Raw genomic sequence first — 16,963 nt, forward strand, 5'->3', positions numbered from 1 at the left:
TGTTTCTATGACCACATTTTATTTTATTTTTAATTTTTATTGGAGTATAGTTGCTTTACACAGTTGTGTTAGTTTCTACTGTACAGCAAAGTGAATCAGCTATATGTATACATATATCCCCTCTTTTTTGGATTTTCTTCCCATTTAGGTCATCTTCATTCTTTCCTATATGTTTTAAAATCTTTATAGTTCTACTCATGCCCATTATCTGTACACTTGGATCACTGCAGTGGTCCCCTGTAAATGGTAATCACCTTCCTCTTCCTCCTCTTCATTGTCAGCATCACCATTGCTTACTGAGTGTCCACCATGTTCAGAATGTTGCTAGGATGCCATAGTGTATAGATTGATAAATGGAGTAGAAGGGGAGACAAAATAGACCTGAATGGTAAAGGAGCCCATTGTCAACTCCAAGGTGGTAGGCCCAGTGGGTGAGTCAGCAGTGCACTGTGAGATCAGAGGAAGTAGAGCCCAAGATCTGGGAAAGATGAGTCCCTAGGCATGTGGAGAAGGTTTGGGGGAGGGTGTTGAGTGGTAAATGGTGGCCCCATGGTAAACATGTGAGAGGTGGAAATCCACATGGTATGGTGGGAGACCTGTGAGTTGAAAAGTTTAGCTGGAACTGGACTGTGATGGATCTGGTAGACCAGCATGAGAAATCTGGGCTTTATTCTATTAGAAGTAAGGATATAGGGAGAGGGAATGGACAGAAGTAGGGAGAGTGTGATCTATGAAAAATGTCCTTTAAAAGAAAATCTGTAGGTGGTGTGTAGGCTGCCTTTGAAGGGAAGGAAGGCCAATTAGGAGATCTCACAGAATCCTGCTGTGACATTTTGTTTCTCTTCTCTAAACACAGTGGCTGCCAGATTAAGTTTCTAAGTCACAGCTTTGATCCTATCACCCTCCTGCCCAGATGCCCTTGGTGGGTTCCCGTGCCTTGAGGAGCGGTTCTTTGGCCGGCTTTGGGGCGGCGCTTCGTGATCACACTTCAGCCCACCTCCCAGCATTGTCTCCACCTCCTACCCCTCAGGAACCAACCATTGGTCCCCACACAAATTTTCCGTTCTCTCCAGTGCTTGGGCAATTCTAATAATTGCAGTTTCACCCGGCCTTCAGCATACTCATGACGCCGTTCATGGTCCCCACAGCCTCTGCCCCCTGCCGAAACTTCCCTCATACTGACGGTGTGTGGTTTGTTTTTGATTAATCAACAACTGACATGATTTTTTTTCTGTAGCTGCTGAAGTTGTTAATTAGCACTCATACTGTTTGTATGTTTTGGTTTTTTTTCTCCAACAGTCTGTAACCTCCTCACGGGCTGGCACTGTGCTTGACACTTGTAGGTGGCTATAGCCATTATATTTGCATCCAGTACTGCCCCAGTCATGGTATTTCGAACATGATATTTGCTGACCTTCCATTTTGTTTTAACCTGTCCGAGCAGCCAGCCAGCTTATGCGAGATGCTCGGGGCCCAGGGTGACAACACATTTGAGGATGCTGGCTTTCACCAGGGTGGTGGGCATTGAGTGGGGAGATTCAGGAAGAACTTTTTTCTTAAAGTCTCCTTGTCCCATTGTGTAGGTAGGTTTTTGATAACCACAAGGGAGTCAGGAGTATCCCCTTGACTTTTGTTGGGCAGTGGGTTCCCAGCTCCCCTTTCAATAAGGCCCTTTCTTCAAAGGGAATAGTCTGCTTTGATTCTTGTCTCTTGAGATAGCTATCCCTGAAAACCAGGATACGATGACAACTAAGTTAAACTTTTTTGATACCAACTATCGAGAAATAAGTTAAAAGTGGATGCTTATACTTTGCTGTTAAGTAGGTCAGAAGATTCTGCAGAAGCAAAATGAGCATTATATGGATCAGAGAAATAATTGCAAGCACATAGGTTAACAAGGACTGAAGGCTGGAAAACTTTGGCCAGGGGTTGAAAGCGCTTGCTTTTCAGATAAAGGTGATGCATCCTGAAGAGTCTAGATTAATTTTCTTTCCATTTCTAGGGTCGGCAGGCTGGTGGGCATAAGAGGTAATGGCTAAGTGGCACGTGGAATGGCTTTCAGCTTTTACTGGGGAGCCTATGTACCAGTTCTCCAGGAATGTTAAACCTTGCTAACTTGTAAGGGGTGATACTTAGGACTGGAGGTCAGCTGAATCTTCCCTGTGTGTTGATGAGAATAAAGGGACAAAAATTAATAATATAAGCAAGACAACTGAGAGAATATTCAAAAGAGCAAACAGTTTTAAGTTCTCTCAGCTACTATAGAAGCACTTACTTATGTAGAAACAGCTGACCTGCTAATTAGAAAACATCCTTGCCTATTCATTAAACTAATTATCCTAAGGAATTCTGCTAGGCAACATTTAGTCTACTCTAATTATTGTGTGCCCTTGAAAGCAATAAACTGCACTTTTAGAATAAAATTTTATAATTTAGATATGTACGTGGTTTACTCAGACAGTTCCTGTAAATAGAGTGGGGTGGTAATGAGGGGTTTCACTTTGGATTTTACGAAAAAGGCTTATCTACCACTTCACAGGGAGATTATAATGAATTATTAAATAACGTATGTTTAGATCTGAGAACTCCTTGGAGATCATTATTGTTTAAATATGAGAGGTGTTTTTCTAAGGGGTTTTTTTTGGATTACCTTGGATTTTTTTTTTAAGAGGATGAACATTACATTATGACTTAAGACAGTGGTAAAACTTTTCTGTCATGAACTGAGACATTATGTTCAAATAAGATTAAGGTGGATCATTATTCACACAGCCACTTTACCCTGCAGAGCTTTTTCTGACCTTAACCAGAACACTGGTTAAGAAGTGTAGGAAAAGAGCACTTACTGCATACCCAGTGGTCTGCTGGTAACAGCAGTTATGTAAACAAGCGAGCTGGTGCTGTCAAGGAAAACTCAGCCAGCTCTTTTTTTAAAATTTTATTTTATTTTATTTTATTTTTTGTGGTACATGGGCCTCTCACTGTTGTGGCCTCTCCTGTTGCGGAGCACAGGCTCTGGACACGCAGCCTCAGCGGCCATGGCTCACGCTCCGCGGCATGTGGGATCTTCCCGGACCGGGGCACGAACCCGTGTCCCCTGCATCGGCAGGCAGAGTCTCAACCTCTGCGCCACCAGGGAAGCCCTAAATTTTATTTTTTAACATCTTTATTGGAGTATAATTGCTTTACAATGCTGTGTTTCTGCTGTACAACAGAGTGAATCAGCTATACGTATACATATATCCCCATATCCCCTCCCTCTTGTGTCTCCCTCCCACCCTCCCTGTCCCACCCCTCTAGGTGGTCACAAAGCACCGAGCTGATCTCCCTGCGCTATGCGGCTGCTTCCCACTAGCTATATCTGTTTTACATTTGGTAGTGTATATATGTCCATGCCACTCTCTCACTTCGTCCCAGCTTACCCTTCCCCCTCCCTGTGTCCTCAAGTCCATTCTCTACATCTGCGTCTTTATTCCTGTCCTGCCCCTAGGTTCTTCAGAACCATTTTTTTGGTTTTGTTTAGATTCTGTATATATGTGTTAGCATATGGTATTTGTTTTCCTCTTTCTGATTTACTTCACTCTGTATGACAGACTCTAGTTCCATCCACCTCACTACAAATAACTCAATATCATTTCTTTTTATGGTTGAGTAATATTCCATTGTATATATGTGCCACATCTTCTTTATCCATCCTTCTGTTGATGGACACTTAGGTTGTTTCCATGTCCTGGCTATTGTAAATAAAGTTGCAGTGAACATTGCGGTATATGACTCTTTTTGAATTATGGTTTTCTCAGGGTATATGCCCAGTAGTGGGATTGCTGGGTTGTATGGTAGTTCTATTTTTAGTTTTTTAAGGAACCTCCATACTGTTCTCCATAGTGTCAGCCAGCTCTTGATCAGTGTTTGGATTGGGCCATCTGCTTCAGTCTTAGGGGTGTGTGCTTCAGAGCCAGTGCCTGGGTTCAAAGCTTCCATCCAGCACTATGATCTGAGCATTCTCCAGCTGGGTGACCTTGGACAAGCTACTTAAAGCTTTGTGCTTCAGTTTCCTGATCTGTAAATGGGGCTAACAGTAGCTTCTGTCTCCAAGGGCTGTTGTGAGGATTAAATGAGTTACTTCTCATAAAGTGCTCTTACATATCAAGGGCTCCATCCATGCATCCATCCACCCACTCATTCAGCCCCTACCTGTTGCGCACTCACCATGTGCTGGGCCCTGCTCTGGAGGCTGGTGTTAGGGGTACAGCACTCAGACAGAAGAGGTCCCTGTCCTATTGGAGGCTACATTTTAGGGGGAAGAGACCATAAAAACACACACAAATGAACAAGTCTAGGTACTAATAAGTGTTACAAAGACAATAAATAGGGAAATAGAGGGTGACTGGGCTAGGGGGAGAGAGGCCAACATTGGCTAGGGTGGCAGGAGTGGATTTGGACGAGGTGCTGTTTGAGCTGAGATCTGAACGACAAGAGATAAATGTCAGCTCTCATTAAATTAAGAAAGTTTTCCTTTGTGTTGGTGACTCTTTCAAACATTCTTATTTAAAAATCTCTCATCAATATAAAATCCTTTCTAGCAGGACACCACTAGGAGGTCCTGAGCCCCTCTCCCATAGCACATGACTGTGTTCAAACAAGTCATTGTCAACATCTTGGAGCTTTTCCCCCGAACTTCATCTTGACAGTACCCAGATGTGCCCACCCCTGGGTCTCTCCCCCTTGGCTCCAGCTGGGTGCTCACCCACCTTGTTATGCCTCAGTTCCCGGCAGAGCCTGACTCTGTTGTTCCCACCTGACAGCAAGTACAGGATTGGGTTGAGGCAGCTGCTCAGCCTCACCAGAGGCCTCTGTATCTTGTAGGCCAGGCTGACCACCTTCAAGAGCTGGCAGTTCTGTGAAGGTAGGAAGCGGAGCGTGACGTAGAGGGAGCGTGTGATGTGGAAGGGCACAAAACAGGGGGTGAAGAGGCCGCACACCAGCAGGGTGGTCTGGAGGGACTTGGCCCGGGCCTCGCTGCCCACCCTCGTGAGGCTCTCCCTTGGCTTGGTCAGGCTCCTGACCATCAGCGAATAGCACACCAAAATGACCAAGGAGGGAAAGACAAACAGGACAACATCAGGACCACGCCATAGGTGGAAAACTGATCAAAATGCTCTGGGCTGGTCATGTCGTGGCAGATCATCTGGACGTTGATGTAGTCCGTTTGGGAGAAGACCAGCGTGGGCAGCAGCTAGAGAGCCACCAGGGCTCATGTGGCGGCGGTGCCCAGCAGGACATGCCGGCGGGTCCGGTAGGGCAGCAAACGCAGCAGGTGGCACACACCCAGGAAGCGGTGCACCGAGATGCAGGTCAGCAGCAGGAAGCTGCTGTAGAGGTTGGTGTAGAACAGGAAGCGCACCAGCTTGCAGAGCAGCTCCCCGAAGGGCCATCTGCCACCCAGGGAGCAGGTGATGATGAAGAAGGGCAGTGTCAGCACATAAAGTAGGTCGGCTACCATCAGGTTCACCAGATCGATGGTGGCACAGCTCCAGCGCTTGGTTTGGTGCCAGGAGAGTCACAGAACAGTGCCATTCAGGGGGAGGCCTAGCACGAAGATGATACTGTAGGCCAGGGGAGGTAGATTTGCTTGTAGTCCTCCGAGAAATAGCAGAATCTTTCTGCCTTTGAGATGTTGGTGTCCAGCTTCTCCATCTCCTGGGAGGCCCCCTTCTGGGAGCACAGCTATTCCTGCTTCTCCTTCCCCTGGGGAGAAACAAAGTGGGTGGCAGAGCATCAGGACCTCAGCCGGGCGTTAGTGTCTGCCTTGATGTGGCATCCAATTCCCAAAGTCTGGGCAGAGTCCTTGTTTGAGAGAGACCAGCTCCAGTAAAAAAAAAGTTAACCCCAAGGGCAAAGCAGTCTTCAAAAGCAGGGCTTCTAGACTTACCAGGTCCACAGGGGTGCCCTTACCCTGACTTGCATGCTCTTGGCTCCAGGCTGGGTTGGTAGGAAGCTCAGGTATAAATGGTGGCAGGAAGATGCTGCTGTCATTTGAACAGGACACACCGTCTCCAACGCTGTGCCTTGTTCTCTGGCTAGGCTACTCTGCATAGAGTTAGGAAACCTCCAAGAGGACCTTCTGCAGCCCGAGATGCTGGTACGTACCTAGGGGGTTAGTATTGCCTACAGTCTGGCCCTAACCCCATGTGCCACGGTGGAGTAGAAAGTGACCCTTGGGGGCTAGGGAGGATTAGGGAAAGCACAGGTTTTGCCTGCAGGCTCTGCGGGAGGATTTTGATTTGTATCTCTTTCAGGATTTATTAACTGCGTATCTGAATCCTGAGGCTGATGTGCTTATTAACCATCTCAGCATCCCGGACATCCAAGAAAACAGAGCTGAGCCATGAAGCCAGGTGCATCTTCTTTCCTACCCCGTCCCTGCTGACAAAACAGATCCAACAGGCGGACCCACAGAGCTGAGGCAGCTGTGCGTGGAGCCTGCAGTTTCTGGTGCGTTGGGAAATCAGTGGGCCAGTCGGCATGGAGCCTACAGGGGTGGAATGAAGTTGATTTCTAGGGGTTAACCTTCAGAAAGATGAGTTAATATGGGGCAAGAGAGAAAAGTTTAAGTTGGGTAATTTTGGGGTAAATTGAGTGTTGGCTGTAAACTGTACCATATAGATGTTTACTCACAACAGAAGGAACAGAGACCTCACGCGTTCTATCAGTCAACAAACACTTACGGAGCATCGATTGGTCAGGCACTAGGGAGGAAAGATAAATAAAGCACGGTCCTCGCTCTCCAGGCTCTCACAGTCCGGTGGAGAAGACAAGCAGATGATTGCCCTGCAGTATGGGAGATGGTCAACCAAATGCTGGGAAAACCAGCAGGGTGCTGAGGGAGTCGAGTGAAGGCTTCTTAGACTAGTGCCATGGGAGCTGCTTGGGGGAACAAAGGGGAGCTTGCTGGGAAAGAAGGGTGAGGGGCATTTGGGGCAGGGTTGGGGGCACAGCACATGCAAGGAGACAGAGCCGAAGGGTCCTGGGATGGCAGGATTACCCGTGTGGAGGGTGAAAACTGAGGATGCATAAGGAAGATGATGGATGTGCTTAAGCAGGACAGTGACGGGATGAGGCTGTGTGGCAGGAAGACACCTGGCAGCAGCACGGAACCAAGGCTGGAACAGTCAAACTGTAAGGGGGCTGGAGCAGTGCATGCAGGTGAGAGATGCTCGGGACCCCAAGTGAGGCCATACAGGGTTGACGAGGAGAGAGGACTTGACCCCAGAGGCGCTGCTGAGACAGGAGCAACAGGACAGATTGCATGTGGGGCGTGAGCCAGAAGAGGTGTTGAGGGTGTCCCTGAGACCGGACAGGTGGTGAGGCCAGTGCCCGAGCTGAAGCCTGAAGCTTGAAGGCTGGGGCCAATGCTCTGAGGTGGTGGGGACAGTGGCCATCTGTGCTGCAGCCTGCCAAGGGGCTCGCCACCTCGTCACCTGACTTGAAGATCTGCCTGACTGGGAGGGCAAAGCTTTTTCGCTGGGTGGGTAAAAAGAATCTCGTTTTCATTCATTTTGTCCCATCACCTTCCATGTGGCGGGCTGGCAAATGCTTAGTTATTTCCAGCGAAGCTGCCTTCCCAGCTCGGTGTGGGCTCTCAGACGGAGGTTGCGGAGGGGAACCAGCCTGGTTCAATGCAGACTCGGGCCTGCCACGTCACACCGTGATTTTGTTTAGTCCTCAGAACAACCGTGTGGATGCAGCATTGGCTCCATTTTACTGTGACGAAATTGCGGGTCAGAGAAGACACCCTGGTGGGGCTTGCTAGGCCCTCCAGTCTGGTGGGTTTGCCCCTGATGGGGGCTGTGGGCTTCTGCCCCCTCACACCTGTGGTGGAAAGCACTCAAATCCCAGCTCTGCTGGGGACCATGAGTACAGTCTGAAGAAGCAAGTCACCTTATCTCTCTCAGCGACAGTCTCCCCAGTTGTAAGATGGGACAGTGTGTCTGGTGAGGTTGCTGTGAGCATTAGCTGGAAGAAAGGCACCCTCACAAGGGAGTGACCCAACATGCTTTGGTTCTCTTCCCTCCCCTCATTCCTCTTCTGCCAGAGACCATGGTGCCCTGGAAGCCCGAGCTCTTTGGTTTATGTGGAAGGATGGGAGGACGAGTGTGACTTTACTACCTCATAACTGACAAGGTCACTTTTCTTCCTGGCTATGACCTGCTGTGGTCTGAATTGTGTCACCTACGAATTCATGTATTGAACCCCTAACCTGTAGTGTGACTACATTTGGAGTAAGGGAGTAATTAAAGTCAAATAAGGTCATAAGAATGGGGGCCTACATATACCTGGAGAAAACCATAATTCAAAAAGAGTCACACACCACAATGTTCATTGCAGCTCTATTTACAATAGCCAGGACATGGAAGCAACCTAAATGTCCATCGACAGATGCATGGATAAAGAAGATGTGGCACATATATACAATGGAATATTATTCAGCCAGAAAAAGAAATGAAATTGAGTTATTTGTAGTGAGGTGGATGGATCTAGTCTGTCATACAGAGCGAAGTAAGTCAGAAAGAGGAAAACAAATACCATATGCTAACACATATATATGGAATAAAAAAAAGTGGTTCTGAAGAACCTAGGAGTAGGACAGGAATAAAGACTCAGACGTAGAGAATGGACTTGAGGACATGGGAGGGGGAAGGGTAAGCTGGGACGAAGTGAGAAGAGTGGCATGGACATATATACACTACCAAATGTAAAATAGATATAGCTAGTGGGAAGCAGCCGCATAGCACAGGGAGATCAGCTCGGTGCTTTGTGACCACCTAGAGGGGTGGGATAGAGAGGGTGGGAGGGAGACGCAAGAGGGAGGGGATATGGGGATATATGTATATAGCTGATTCACTTTGTTATATAGCAGAAACTAACACACCATTGTAAAGCAATTATACTCCAATAATGATGTTAAAAAAAAAAGAGTGGGGCCCTAATCCAGTAGGATTAGTGTCTTAATAAAGGACAGCAGAGAGCTTTCTCTCTCTCATGAAGACGTAGCAAGAAGGTGGACTGTAAGCCAGGACGAGAGCTCTCATCAGGAACCAAACCCTGCAGTTCTTGAGATTTTGGACTTCCCAGTTTCCATAACTGTGAGAAATACATTTCTGTTGTTTTAAACCACCCAGCCTGTGGCATTTTGTTCCAGCAGTTTGAGAAGACTAAGATATCTTCCATGCATTTCCAGGCCTACCCAGTCTGGAGGGACAGCTTTTGGTGAGAGATTGACCATCCTTAGTCGAGACATTGTGTAAGAGAACTACACAATGTTTGGAACAGTGCATTATTGAGGCTATTATGGAGAAAGGAAGAGGGAGAAAAACTCAGGCCATAAAGGGGTTAATTCACTTGCCAAAAGCTGTGATGATGTTGACCGCCTCCTCCTTGAAGCCTCTTTTCTACCCTCTGCAATCCCCTGACTTTTCTCCTGTCTCCCTAGAACTCCTAGCTTCTTCCATTCATTGGGATGCAGCATTGAGGGGCTATTAGCTATTCACAGAACAAAGGAAACGACTCAGTGGAAGAGAAGCAGGCTGGAGTTTTACAATAGAAGAGAAGTTGGGGGACAGTTGCTGTGATGAATGGAATTCTCAGGAGAGAGATGTCCTCACTTCTAGAAAGTGAGTGTATGTTGTAACATGTAGTTTCCCCTCTTTTTTTTTTTTTTTAACAAGATGTTGGGGGTAGGAGTTAAAATTTATTTATTTTTGCTGTGTTGGGTCTTCGTTTCTGTGTGAGGGCTTTCTCTAGTTGTGGCAAGCGGGGGCCACTTTTCATTGCGGTGCGCGGGCCTCTCACTATCGCGGCCTCTCTTGTTGCGGAGCACAGGCTCCAGACGCGCAGGCTCACGGGCCCGTAGTTGTGGCTCACGGGCCTAGTTGCTCCGCGGCATGTGGGATCCCTCCCAGACCAGGGCCCGAACCTGTGTCCCCTGCATTAGCAGGCAGATTCTCAACCACTGCGCCACCAGGGAAGCCCCTGTAGTTTCCCCTCTTTGTCACCATTTATTCACAAGCTTTCAAAAAGACTGACATGGTTTAGAGTTGGAATTTGTTTCACTGTTGGACTCAGTGGGGATTTGGGCCTTGAGAAAATAATGAAGTGAGAATCCTGAATGTGGGTTAAATGGGTACCATGACTTCCAATCTTCAGCCTAGAGTTCTTCCCACTGTGGGTCTCCAAGAGCCTGGCTGCCTGCTAAACAGGGGTCCCAGCTAGTCATCTCCAAAGCAGCAATGACCTCTGAGTACCATGGTGTACATCTTCCCAAGGGGACAGGGAAGTCTTTATCATTTTCATGGTTTGAAATAGTTATTACTACCCAGAGGAATGACTCAGCTAAGATGAAGAAGAAAGAGGTGTTCTCTCTCCTTTAACAAGTATTTGTAAGATACGTATTTCAAGAGTTCAGAAAAGGGAAAAGTTATGAATAAATTTGAGTAGCAACAAAATGTTAACTGCCTTTCAGTTGTGGAGGAGTGGTTGAGAAAATAGGATCCCATTTAAAAAAGATTTTGGGTCAAAAGAGTGGGCATTGCTTATTTTCATTTTTAAAATGCCACTATTGTATTATAAATGTGTTTAAATCTATAAATTGATTTTCATATTTTACTTGTATCTAGAGACCTTTCTTAGAGAAATGGAGCTATTTAATGGAGTCTCATAAATGCCTTCAGACAGTAAATTTGTTTTTACAAGTTATTCCTTAAAACTGTTTATAAATATATGCATTTCTTTAATACTTTTACCTTTAATTTTTAATACAAATTTTAACTTTATTTTTATTTATTTGTTTTTTTTGCGGTACGCGGGCTTCTCACTGTTGTGGCCTCTCCCGTTGCGGAGCACAGGCTCCGGACGCGCAGGCTCTGTGGCCATGGCTCACGGGCCCAGCCGCTCCGCGGCATGTGGGAACTTCCCGGACCGGGGCACGAACCCGTGTCCCCTGCTTCGGCAGGCGTACTCTCAACCACTGTGCCACCAGGGAAGCCCTTTAATACAAATTTTAAAGGTTACACTCCATTAACAGTTATTACAAAATATTGGCTATATTCTCCGTGTTGTATAATACATTCCTGAGCCTCTCTTACACCCAAAAGCTTGTACCTCCCACTTCCCCACCCCTATATGCCCTTTCCACAGTGGTGTGGAAAGCAGTATGGAGGTTTCTCAAAAAGCCACTGTAATATATGCATTTCTTAATTTCCAGAGATGAATTAGAAATTTATTATTCATACTCATATTCACAACGTAATTATTCTATTTTTCAATAAGCTTTAAAAAATGGGGCCCCAAGGTACATTTAATTAGGTGGTGGATTACAGAAGTCGGTGGTTTACTTTGAATTACTTTTCCTAAGTGTTTCAAATCCACTAGATAGTTTGGTGTTATTTGGCCAATAGACCACTGGGTGGCGATAAAGACTGACAGACAGGTTACAATTTTTTCCTCCACAAGGAAGCAGAAATTGGGATTGGGCTCAGGTCCAGCCATAGCAGCTGTGGATAAGATATAATTCATTGAGGACATACAGAAAATCACACCAACCAAACCACCTCCTGTCCAAAGTTACTATGTTAGGTTCACACAATGAAATGGTGTTGCAATCAGCTGAAAGCAGCCTTTCTGGGATTGATTTTTAAAAAGATCTTGTGAGATAGGCATGGCTGGCATTATTTCCCCCATTAAACAGCTGAGCAAACTGAGGTTCAGTGGAAGTCTTATCTGCAATGATTTGGGGAAAGCCTGGGCTTCTTTCACAAAGCAGAGACTCAGCAAATTTCCAGATTTCCAGGGAATTTTTTTTTTTTTTTTAGCTACCTTCCCCCTTCTCACCCCCCCAATCACATAAGAAAGAAAGAAAACAGGGAAATAAAAGAGCAGGTCATCCCAGAAGTCACTAGATGTAGTGCCTTTGTTATAGATAACTGAACCCTAGCTCAAAAAGCATGGTCTAGAGATAATGGTAAAGAGAAAGAGGACAAAACAGAGTTTTAAAAAACTGTCAAGAACGAGTTCTACATAGCAACCCAGTCGTTTTTTTTTTAATTAATTGATTTATGGCGGCGTTGGGTCTTCATTGCTGCATGTGGGCTTTCTCTAGTTGCGGTGAGCAGGGGCTACTCTTCGTTGCGGTGGGCAGGCTTCTCATTGCGGTGGCTTCTCTTGTTGCGGAGCACGGGCTCTAGATGCGCGGGCTTTGGTAGTTGCGGTGCGTGGGCTCAATAGTTGTGGCTCGCAGGCTCAGTATTTGTGGCTCACGGGCTTAGTTGCTCTGCGGCATGTGGGATTTTCCCGGATGAGGGCTCAAACCCGTGTCCCCTGTACTGGCAGGTGGATTCTTAACCACTGTGCCACCAGGGAAGTCCAGCAACCCCGTTTTAAACTGTACCTTGAGTCTTAAGATAAAGGGCACTTGTTAGCCTTTTAATGATTTTGTATTATATTTTTCCAGTGTGGGCTTATGCCTGCTGTGTGCCTACATCCCTCTTCCATGTCTGAATTGTCCCCAAACCTAAGAGCCCGAGGGCTTTTATTTTTCACAAGGGAAAGCAAATTGGATCCTTTAAATAATTAAAAGACTGTCGAGAGACAGTGAGTACTTAATTTCAATAATTAATTTAGCAGCTTGTACATTTTTGTTTTCTGTTGACAAGGATCTGACATAATTGGCAGCTTCAAATTAGTGTAAACACAGGGAGGGATAGGGAAACATCACTCTGACATTGTATTGTCACAACAGAGAAGGTGGCTGCCCTGAAACTGATGTTACTCTGTCTGGCAAAATAATCACTACTGAAAAAATTATCGTTTTACTTCATCTATACAAATGTGTAATACCACCCCTCCACTGACTTTGAAATCAGAATTTTTAACATTAATGGTGCAGTAAAAATGATCTTGGCTGCAACATCCCGTGGCTCTGGAAGTCCACCATTGCCTCTAGGCTCACGACCCTGAAAGGAGATCTGTATGAAACTTTTTCCTTTTCCTTTCATTTGGCATCAAAGATATTTAAACGCGTCACGACTGAGTCTTTGCCTGTGTGCCCTGTGCAGAAATGTAGAAAGCTGGTTTGGTTTGGGGCAAGAGAGGAGATCAGTGGTAGAGTCTGGGGCTTGAGGACTAATGGTAAAGTTGCCCAAGGCATCTGCAGAGTAAAGGGATTGTATCTTAGGACCCTGTTTTCATCCACTCTTCCCCTTAGGCATCAGGTTCCACCCACAGCTTCCCTAAAATGCCCTTTACAGCAGTAACACGCTGATGGATGTGCGGTCCACTGTCAGAGTCTTTCCTGTTGCTAGGGTGTTGCTAGGGTGTTGCTAGGGTCTGGGGGAGGAATCCACGATGGCTTCAGACATTCAGCACAGTGGGTGAGAGGGAGTAGGGTGTGCTACCATCGTGTTTGGGAGTGCAATCCCAGGGAGCAGGGTGAGGGGCAAGGGGAGTGACCGGCGAAGGAGGGACTCTGCCTTCATCCACTCTTACCCTCAGGCATCAGGTTTTCTCACCAAACCCCAGGTTTTTTTTGCCCTGTGAGGTGTTCCCCCTTCCTCCCCACACACTTCTGTGCTGCTTCTACGTGGGAGATGAGGGGCTCCTGCTGTATCTGGACTGGGATCCTTTTGTATGAAGTGATTCTTCTAGTTTCTTCTTGCTCATTTTTTCTATTGAGTTGTCTGTCTTTTTGTTATTGAGTTTTAGGAGATCTTTACATATTTTCAATAAAAATATTTTCTGTTACTCATGTTACAACTATTTGTTTTCCTACTCTGGCTTTCCCTGACTTAACTGCATATATATATATATAGTTTTTTTTTTTAAGGAATGAAGTTTTTAATTTTAACATAGTTGAAATGATCAGTATTCCTTTTGTTTGTGCTTTTCGTATCTGGTTTAAGACTTTCTCTACCCTGAGGTCATAAGGATATTCTTCTGGATTAGCATATGAAAGCCTTTCCCATTTAGATCTATTTGATTTTTCCTACTAAAGGGTTTAATGTGTGTGTGTGTGTGTGTGTGTGTGTGTGTGTGTGTGCGCATCTAAGAAACACAGAGAAAGATGATTAGATTAAATGCTGTGTGGAGAGCACAGAGCATTGGAAACAGGTGAGGGAGCATTTGCTGTAGTCTAGAAGGGACATCATGGTAGCTTTGACCTGAGTGGTGAGGGTGGGAACAGAGAGAAATGGGTGTATTCAGTGGACATTTAGGAGGGAAATGAGTGTGACTTGGTGTGAATTGCATATGGGGGAGGGGCTGAGGACTACCCCTAGTGAACCCTTTTTCTGCTGCTCTAACCAATGCACTCACCCTTTTCTTTTTTTTCTCGATTTCATTGCTTCTCCATTCAGTTTGTGCTTCCTCCTTGCTTCTCCTGACTCGGCTTTCCCTCTGGGCTTCCTTCGACTTCCAGCACTGCTACAGATGGCTAACTCTGCCCACAGAGCCATAGAAAATTTCCCAAGAGGCTCTGATTGACCCAGGTATTCACCATCATTCCTGTTTGGATAGGACTGCCGCAGCCAGGCCTCTGGCATGCTGTGGGTCTGCACACACATGGGCTGCCTGGGTGGCCCCTTCATTATGGCCAGGGTCTGCTGTGATGGGATCACAGAGTTAGGAGCAGGGCCACACTTGACGGATGAGCACTAAGGGTTGCTCTTTCTGTGGAGGTTTTGAGAAAGACAGTTCCCCTCAGAGGAGGGCTGTGAGCAGCTGGCACTCGGTGTGTTCTGTGAGCGTAGCAGAGCATTAGAAAGAGAAGGTACACCTAAGAGAATGGATTTTCTTTTTCACTAAACCCGCTTTTTCTTTAATGATGTCTATACTATGAACTTGCTTTCTAAAACACATATTTATATTAGAAACTTCTCATGACCCTTAAAGCAATTGTAGATAGCAAACATAATATTTGAAGATGGTCTCCGACGCAGAGTTTCATTTATTAATAGTATACCAATCAGAGCTTTGACTGTGAGATATTTTGTTCACGCATAAACCATACATTTGAATTGACAGTCCTATTAATGAAGGAGTGCAGTTATGTATGTTTATGGTAAAAAAACCAACTGGATAGTTTTTGAACCTCATTATATGCAAGACATATTAAAAACAGGAGTTGTAGAGAGTGAAAACAGGCCTCGATGTCATGTTCAGTAAAACACGTCAGAGGTGAAGTTTCAGAAAGCACTATGGTGAAATACGAGGGGAAGGTGTGGAGTTGCAAGGGGTTTCATTTAAACACAAGCCTCATGTATTAATATCTTCATTGATTTATTTTTATGCCAATATGTTCTGACATAAATATGGTGATCTATAATGTATCGACCATAAAAGTCAACATTATTTTTAAAGCTGACTCAGGGAAATAAAACCTCATTGTTAGTGCTGATATATACGGTATGTTACTCTGTGGAAAAATTAACCTCTCCTGTCCTGTTCCTGACTGAGCTAAGTAAGAGGGATTCATTTTAATAGTCACTGACCTTTGGTGCATGTTTTGCTTCCTGGCCAATGTCCAGTTTGCGATGGGATTGGCCCATGGTATGAAGTAAAGAGCAGGGCATGTTCAACATTCCAGAAAAGACTCTGTCAAGCATGGAAGCCAGTCAGCAAATATCTTTGCCTTTTAGAAGGTCAGAAGGCCTGTGAAACTCTCCTGGTCAGGTATTGTGGAGCCATAACTCGTGTCTTCTGTATGAGAGCAACAATGAGAGCGGAAGTGTCATGGAGACCCCAAAACAGAGAGGACACGTGCGGACAGTGTCAGCCTTGGATGGTCACAGAGAAGAGACTCCGTCTGGAATGCCAGAGGCAGGGAGCACACTCCAGTGCTCTGCTCAAGCCAGTCACATTAGTGCTGTGGACTTCAGTGAAATGATTCTATGAAATGAAAACCAAGCCAAGGAGAATTTAATTTAGCAGCATAGTAGAGAATGCTAATGGGACTGGGGCCAACTTGGACGACTTCCACTTCCACTAAATTTCAGAACAGAACAAGTTTGCTGAAAATAACAAAACGCTGAGAACTTTAGAGCTAGAGGGCCCCTGGGTGCAAGGCAGGGGTAATCACTTGATAGATGAGGCAGCCGTTAAACCCCAAGAGATTAAGTGAGCAGTTTGCCCAGGGAGACACAGCTGGTTAGTGGCTGCACTGTATCTGAGGTCCAGATCTCCCGGTTCTCTGTGCAGGGCTCTTTCTGCTCCATTTGATCAATTAGGAGCCACGACTGATAACACACATGCTTGGAGGATATTCCACAGAACCACCTGAATCTGGTTGCAAACCTACCAGTGCACTGAACTGGTCTTTTCAAGGTTCCCTATGGTCCCCATGCTGCCAAGTTCTCTGCATACTTTTCTGACTCAATTTAAACTTCTAATCAGCATACTGCAGTTGAGCACTCCTTGAAGCATCTCTTCTCTTGCTTTCTCCATTGGTTAAGATTCGTTGCTGGACAAAACTAAATGATGATTGATTCGCTCATGTAATCACTGTCCTGGGAAGGCTGGCTCTAGGCACGGTCTGATGTAGGAGCTCAGATAGGGTTACTAAGACTGCTTTCTTTATATATATTTCTTGGCTCTATTTTCTCCAAATTGGCTCCATTCTCATACATACGCTCCCCTCATAGTGACAAGACGGCTGCCATGAACTCCACTCTTTCATTTAATTATATGCAAATCCAGCAGGGAAAATTATGCCTCAACCAGAAAGTCCTGGGATTAGCAATGATTGGTCCTATTGTCTTGTCCTAAGCTCAGTGTCCATCCCTGAACCAACCACTATGGCCAGGGCATGGGATGCACTGATTGGCCCAGGCCTTGGTTAAATGTTCCACCCCTAGGACCTAAGGGAGAATTGGCTTCACCCAAATCGCATGTATTAGAGTGAGGAAAGGGTGGT

At 45.7% G+C, this 16,963-nt stretch overlaps 1 pseudogene; it reads right to left on the bottom strand.

The window, feature by feature from the left end:
• Window positions 1–4,579: 4,579 nt before the first annotated feature.
• LOC136121957 (P2Y purinoceptor 4-like) overlaps window positions 4,580–16,963 on the bottom strand; it is a 28,844-nt pseudogene continuing 16,460 nt past the window's right edge.

The sequence above is a fragment of the Phocoena phocoena genome, chromosome 4 (assembly GCF_963924675.1).
Source record: "Phocoena phocoena chromosome 4, mPhoPho1.1, whole genome shotgun sequence".
NCBI lineage: Eukaryota > Metazoa > Chordata > Mammalia > Artiodactyla > Phocoenidae > Phocoena > Phocoena phocoena.